Below are 7,822 nucleotides of genomic sequence, written 5' to 3' on the forward strand. Positions count from 1 at the left end.
TATGATTAAAAAGTAAACTTTGTCATTATATGGACTAAAATGATTGCATGTTATAAACTACAAATTAGGATACCTATAATGAATTATTTTATTGTAATTTTCTAACTATCGTAAAAGTTAGTTAGAGTTGTCGGTGGAACAATTCTGGTTATTAACTTAAATATTTTACCGGCCATGGGCCGTGGGTAAAGGTAGATTTTGTGTGTTCTTGTTTCGGATCCGCTTACAAGTTAATCTATTAAAATGATTATTTTTCTAAAATTTAATTAGTTTTTTATTTGTTAATATACCTATTGAAAAACAGTTTAAGATCTTGATTTATCAACTTCTTGTATGCGAAAAGATTCAAAATGTGATTTATGCTTATTGAATAAATTTTTACTCATCTATTAGTTATTATTTCAATTTTCTCAAGTTATATTATAAAATATTTAATTTCGGTAGTTGATGGTCTAGATTGAAGTAATATGTATGGTAATGAGCATAAGAACTGATTGTGATAAATTTATATATGAATTTGGTTTTTCTTACTTTTTCTTCTTAATTTAATTTACATATTTTTTTTATTATAAAAAGACGGTTGGATAAAGTCGAGCCTTGGAGAAACAATGGAATTGCACTATCTTATTCGTCTACATTTTAGGAAAATATTTTGAACACTTTTGATTCCCGATAAAAATGTAAACCTTGTTAAAAATAGAAATAAACGACATTGAATAATACTTCCGAAAAAGAAAATAGGTAACTATTGATCGGGATATATAGAGGGAGTGATTATTTAACCCTTTTATAAGCCTAACTATGTTAAAAAAGAATAGGACATAAAATTATGATATGATGATAACTGAACCAGAAAATGAATTATTTAAGAGAAATAATGAGTTTATCTAAATATTTTATAAATAAGGTTTCACCATTTTTTTTTTTTACCTTTTTAATTGAAAGAAACAGGCCACAAGGATTAAAAATCAAGCAAGGCCACATAAAAACTCGTTTTTTCTTATCTATCCTATGAGCCTTGAGCCCATACCAATGTTAGTGATCGTCCATTTCCGATCACAAATAGCCATCGTTCGACATAATCATTGATTCATTGTTCACACCAACACTAAGCACCCATTTCTCCATTGTCGTTCTCTGACCATCGTGAGCGACGTTCCATCGACTACCACTTGTCTAATTATAGGAAATCCTTTATCGGTAAATATGGGTATTCTCTTAAATATGGATGGCGATTGGCGATCATCGAGCGATGGCTTGTATTGGTTTAATTGTTTAAGCATTGGCTTTGATGGTGTCGATAAAGGAGTTCCTAAGGTTTAACTCCTGTATGTGTTCCTCAATGATAGTGTCGTTCTAGTGGTTGTGAGTTGGTGTAATGATGTCTTTGTCAGATGGTGTGGTGGGTCCGTATGAAGGTCGATGGGTTCGAGTCTGGGGTCGTTCCGGTGGGTAGTATGGCAAATGGTTATTAACAAATAGCGATGGTGGTGGTCGTTGATGGTCTGTCGTGGTCCGTATATTGAGTATACGGAGTACCCTTTATTATTTTAAAGTTATTTTTTTCTTGATTACTCTTACTCTCTGCTGTGTCTAAAACTCGTCGTCAAAGCTATCAACCAAAACAATGTTTATAACTTCACAAACTACTCTTAGTAAAGAGGTTAGTAAAGGTCGGATCCCAAGAGACGGGTATTGATGTAGGATTTTCAATTGCAAGTAGCTATGTCTAAGGGTGTCACAAATTGGGTTGAGATGAGGTGTAAACTAAACTAATAATCAAGATGAATAAAAACAAAGTAAAGCAATTAAAGGGGTTTGTAAACAAATGAGTAAAGGCACTAGGCATGGGTTCATAGGGGATTCATGGGAGTAGATCATACAAACATATTCTCAATTAGAAGCAAGCACTTATTGTTGTGATGGGATCGAGTTAGTGTAAATGTTACAATCCCTAGGAAGATTTAGGTCCCGGAGCCGAATCATCTAGATTGTACAACACCTACAAGTCGACTTAGTCTCCTCCTATTCAACTCTATGCATGGTCTAATGATGTTCGAGTTGGTTTATGTCTTACAAGCCTCATTGAAAAGATAAGAGATGGGTAAAAATGCAAGGTTTCATAGGCTCGCATTTCATCAAACATAACATGTGCATAGGTTGAAATCACAACAAGCAAGCAATTTAATTATGAAAACATATTAGATTAAGCATAGATCAATCCCCATGTTTATTTCCCCTAATTCCCCATTTACCCTAACTAAAGAACTACTCACTCATGATCGAGTTTAGCATGCTAATAAGGTTGTCAATCATACTAACAAAGCAAAGCATGATGAATAAATGACGTGATTAACAATAATAAAACAACGGTAAGAGAGGAATTATACATATGGAAATGATCCAAATAATAAAGCAAAGAATAATAGAAGTACTTGATGATTGATGGAAGGTTGTCAATCCTCCAAATAAACCCAAATAATCTTCTAATTACTCAAATAAAAGGTAGAACAATTGAGAAATTAAGGAAAGATTAAGATGTGATTAATATTGAAATGTGTATTACAACTAAATTAAGATTAAATTAAGATGATATTAAGAGATGATTAAGATTGTATTAATATGAGGTTAAGATAGGATGATAATCTAGGTAGTACAATGGAGTATTTATACTAAAACTAAGTACAAGGATTAGGGTTACTAAGGGCTTAAATGACTATTAAGACCCTAAGAGAAACTTGAGGAAATGAAACTCCCGAGGGACATGCGCAGATCGTTATTGCAAGTCCCACTAGGATCCGCTTGGATCACAATGGAGACACTCGGCCTGAGGCTCTTCATCCGCTCGTCTTGGGCTCAGGTTGCTCGGATCCTGCCTGTGGTACGCTCGGATCATGCTCTGGGACACTCGGATCGTTGCTCTGATCTGCTCGTCCTGAGTTCGGCCCGCTCGGATCGTTGGACAGAGTTGTTCTCTTGTTTGGCTCCTTAACAATCCGCGAGGATTGTGTTGGAGATGCAAGGATCTTTTCACCATTGCCCATTTCACTTTATTTATCTACTTAGGCCTCTAGTGTTGGTCTTCTCTTGGATGTTTGGTCATTAGATGCGATCCATTTAGCTCCATTTCGCTCCATAAATGTAAGGTGAGCAATCCTATCCTACCAAGGATACAAAATCTCAAAGAATATGCAAAATAGGAAACTAAAGATAAGAAATGACCTAAATATGTGCTAGAAAGCATGCGAACGAGGTTAATTCGATGACTAAATGTGCTCAAATATGAGTCACATCAAACATCCCCAAACCGAACCTTTGCTCGTCCCGAGTAAAGAGGTGACTAAAATTAGGACCTTTATTTAAACTAGCCTACTAAAATAGCCGATATGAGACAATTAGCGGGTCTTACTCCGCCCCTTCAACTCACAACAAGACATCGATGAGGTAATATATCTTCTTGCAAGGCAAGGTGGGGCTTGCCAAAATGGCGATACATCCAAGCATTAAGCACACAAAAGCAAGTAATGGATGCATCTACAAAAGTGAATAGCCACTTTCCTCATCTACGTGGCGGAAATTATATAGAAGGGAAGCAATCTAAGGGTACACACTCCATCATAGATATGGTTTCTTCAAATTACTAAGCCTAGAAGGATGTCAATAAATCACCTCCAAGTTGTGTGAAGCTAGGGTACCTTTGTCCTCAATCGTTAAATGCTTTCGTTAAGAGTAGGCTCCTTATGGTGTTAGAAACACTGTAGGATCGCGGAATTCCCGATCTTGCCTAGACAAGAAGAAGGGTCGTCCCCTCTCCACCATGCACAAAAGTGGTTCAATGGAAAAAGGGATCAATAGATTTTGAGTTTCATAATGGGAGTTTGCTTTTGATGTTTATTCCCCCCAATTTTCTTGAGGCATTTGGCATTTTTGAGAATAATTTCTTTTGCCATTTCTTTAATGTTTGACATTTCAGTACTTGACAATTTTCAACTTTTGCATTTTTTTGAACATTTTCAAAGTCACCCCAATTTGTAACGAGGGTGCTTTTATTTGAAGCATAGGAGTTCTTATTTTTGTGCTCCTCTTTTCTTTGATGCAAATTGCAAACTTCTTGATTCTCATTTTGAACTCAAATTGATAATTTTTGTGCCCATTCCCTTTTTGTTGACAAGATGTGATAGAAGTGGAAGATGGTTGCATGGTTTCAAGGGTCACCTAGGCATAAACGATAGCCAAGGAGTTATCACACCACAAGGTACTCTTGACTAGGCCTTAATCCATGGGTCAAAGGATACTAGCATGACACATCCTAAGGTGTTTTAGAGGTATTTTAATGAGCAAAGTCTCAAGAAGAAAAAGTATCTACAAGGGCCTTATATACACTTGTCAAGCTTCCCAAATAGATGTTTTCACAAAATTTTTCCGAAAATGCAACTACATGCTATGATGCAACTAACATTTATACATACAACCTAATGCAAATGCTTCTATCAACTAGTATGCCATATAAGCTAAATGCAACTCCTAAAATCACATTGGTTTATACCACATCAATCAAAATAAAGCCACATAGTCATTAACATAAAGAGGAAAAAAGAGGTTTGGAAAGATCATATCATGCGGTCTTCATATTCCTCATGCCTCGGATGTGGTGTAGTCGATCCAATGTGATAAGAGGATAAACAAACACAAGTATATACACAATATACAATTCTACACTAATAAGAAATGAACATGTGTTTTTGGTTTTTCAATTTTTCAAATTTTTATGGTTTTTGTTTTTATGAAATAAAAGAACATATTTTTGAGTTTTTCAAAAAAATTTCAATTTTTATCATTTTTTATTTTAAAAGTTAAGTTAGAATTTCCCATCCTCACACTAGTATGGGTATTGTCCTCAATGGCCAATACAATAGGAAATTATGCAAGATAAATGAGAATGCATGATTTCTACACTAATATGCAAACTATATGACATATATATACAAGTGATGCATTATAATCTATCCTATATGATTCATGATTTTATTGGTTGGAGAGCTAACTTGGATTAAATCCCATTCCTTGTGCTTGAACTTCCCCAAACCAAACAAAACACTATTTCTAGTGTCAAAAAGAGGGAGTTGATGCACAAGGCAAATATGCAATGCATGATTCTAATTGTCATTTTGGATTTTTCAAAGTGGAACAAAATATATGAGACACCTTAATGGAACCGAGGTGGGAGTCCTTTAAATGGTGCTAGGACTCAAGACAAGTACTCAAGATAAAGATCAAAAACATGATAAAGAGACAAAGCTAAAGGAGGTGTAGGAAACTCACAATGGAATAGGGTGAAGTTAAGTAATCAACCCCGCATATGTGGTATCCTCCAAATAGCCTCTAAGAATAGGAAAGTTTAAACCAAATCCGGATTTAGGAAAGATCCCTTGCGGAAATTGCAGAAAATTGAGTTGGGTAAGAGGCGCTGATACGTGCATATTCTATACACTTTATCTGCTGTTTTGGCACGTATTTTCATGCATAATTGATAGCTTAAGGCTACTATTTCTCTCGAAACGGTTTACTTTGCATTTTCTGTGATTTATTGTAGGAATGCGTGGAAGTAGGCTAAATCAAGCCAAGTTCGTCCTCCGGAAGCGAGTTCAAGGAAGCTAGGAGGAAGGAGAGTTCATTCACTCACCTCGAGATGCGTGCAAGGAGTGAAGAGTCATTTTGGAAGCATCAAGGAGCCACTGCACAACATTATCAGTCGATCGACTAAGCCTTTCAGTCGATCGACCACTGGAGCTCAGACAGAACTTACTGTTCCGCATGTTCAGTCGATCGACTGTGCAGACCAGTCGATCGACCCGATTTCGAGCTGATGTTTAATTTTCCGTGTTAGACTTTTAAAAGCCCAGCTTGTAATTAAATTTGAGTATCTTTTTATCAGTAGCACGCAGCAACTTTTAGGTCATATTATTGATTCTGGAAAAAACTCAGTTTTCAGATCTAGCTTGAGACGAAAACCCTTGATTCGAATGCTTGGTTCTTGATATTCAATTAGTAAGCTTTTTTATGCAATTATTCCTTTTCTTAATTTCACTTGTTATTTTAATTCTTGTTTCATCAATTAATTTCAGTATTGAATTTCTCTCCTTTGTCCTAGTTAGATTCCATCATGTTGAATTTGTTCTTATTCATTAATTTCGCAATTAGAGTAGTCATGATTAAGAGTAGGTAATTCTTTGATTGGGAATGAGGTGAGCCATGGTTTTAAATTAGGATAGTTGTGTAGCATGAGTTCTTCCGTATTGGTCTTGTCATCTTTCGATGGATTTCTTTGCTAGGTCGAAAGATTGGTAATTTGATTTATCGCTAGATTTAGAATTTTTCTGGAGTGAAAACTTTGATAAATTTTAGGGAATTATTAGACCGTGAGGTTATTTGAGCTTTGATCGCAAGATTAGCTTATTTTCCCTGAGACCGTATTATGAGATCTCTGCTGCTTGACTGACCTGTTATTTGCCATGGTGAACCGAAATTCCCGATCCTCTCTTTATCTTGTTAAGAATTTTTCATTTAGCATTTAGCCAGTTAATCAATCGATTTCAAAAACCCCAATTTTTCGTTACTTTATAGACTGAAAAATAGCAAACAAAATCAACCTTGTCTCTCTGTGGTTCGACCCTTTCTATCACTAGCTATAGTTTTAGTTGGGAAATATAAATATTATTTTTGACACCTTACGACGGGTATCAAATTTTGGCGCCGTTGCCGGGGAGACGGTGTAATTCTGTTTGCTTTATTTTAGTTTATTTTCCTTGTCTCAGGGAACTTTTGTTCCTTGAGGCCGTTGCTTACCTTTGCTTCTAGTTTTGCTTTTGCACGCTAGAGGACAGTTTTTGAGAGGAAGACTTGAGTACTCTCATTTTGGAAGTTATGGCTACGATATATGATAATTTTCAGCCAAAGGAGCACCACCTTCCAAAGGGGCAACAGTTACCTACCCCTTCTACTGGTAAATTCGAGTTTCGTTCCTCTTATATTGATTTAGTGGAACGGAATCAGTTCACGGGTCTATCAGATGAAGACCCCTTGAAACATATGGAAATTTTCACGGACTATTGCTGTTCAATACCTATACTGGAGGGGGTAACTCAAGATGAAGTAAAGGGGTTCATGTTCTTATACTCCTTGAAGGACTCGGCGCGAGATTGGTATCGCTACCTCGATAGAGTAGCACCTGGAGTCACTGATTGGACATCTTTAGCACTAGCCTTCTACAAGAAGTACTTCCCGCCTTCGAAGACTGATGCCTTGAAGAGTAAAATCACGAGTTTTCAGCAAGGAGCCGACGAAGATTTTTGTGAAGCATGGGGACGTTTTAAAAGTTTGGTCCGAGCTGTCCCCATCATGGTTTCAAAGAATGGTATCTTTGCAATCTATTTTACAATGCTTTATATGATGATTACAAAGTTATTTTGGATGCAAACTAATGGTAGGTTCCAAAATAATACCGGTCAAAGTAAAGGTTGGAACACCATTGAGGAGATGGTAGTCCATAAAGCTGAGTTTGGAAGTTCACGTGGTAAGTCACGAAAGCAAAGTGAAGACATGACTGCTGTTGTGTCACTTATAACTTCCATTTCTACCCGTCTCGAGAAACTCGAGACTTCTGAAGCTTCCAAAGGGAAGGTCGAAGTTCCTATTCAAAACTCAGATGAGATCGAGAAGTTAAGGGAGATGGTCCAACTCCTTTTGGTTCAAGTGGCGAATATGGAAGCAAATGGATTGAGTCCTCACAGAACTTTGTGAAACAATTGGAGAATATGGAGGC

The 7,822-nt window shown here is 36.4% G+C and overlaps 1 non-coding gene across 1 annotated transcript; it reads right to left on the reverse strand.

Annotated features, from left to right (window-relative positions):
* Nucleotides 1-7,297: 7,297 nt before the first annotated feature.
* Nucleotides 7,298-7,405, reverse strand: LOC141588906 (small nucleolar RNA R71). The gene has a single exon (XR_012519872.1). It is a non-coding gene; the product is annotated as a small nucleolar RNA R71 (small nucleolar RNA).
* Nucleotides 7,406-7,822: the final 417 nt, after the last annotated feature.

Source organism: Silene latifolia, chromosome 6, assembly GCF_048544455.1.
Source record: "Silene latifolia isolate original U9 population chromosome 6, ASM4854445v1, whole genome shotgun sequence".
In the NCBI taxonomy this organism is placed as follows: Eukaryota; Viridiplantae; Streptophyta; class Magnoliopsida; order Caryophyllales; family Caryophyllaceae; genus Silene; species Silene latifolia.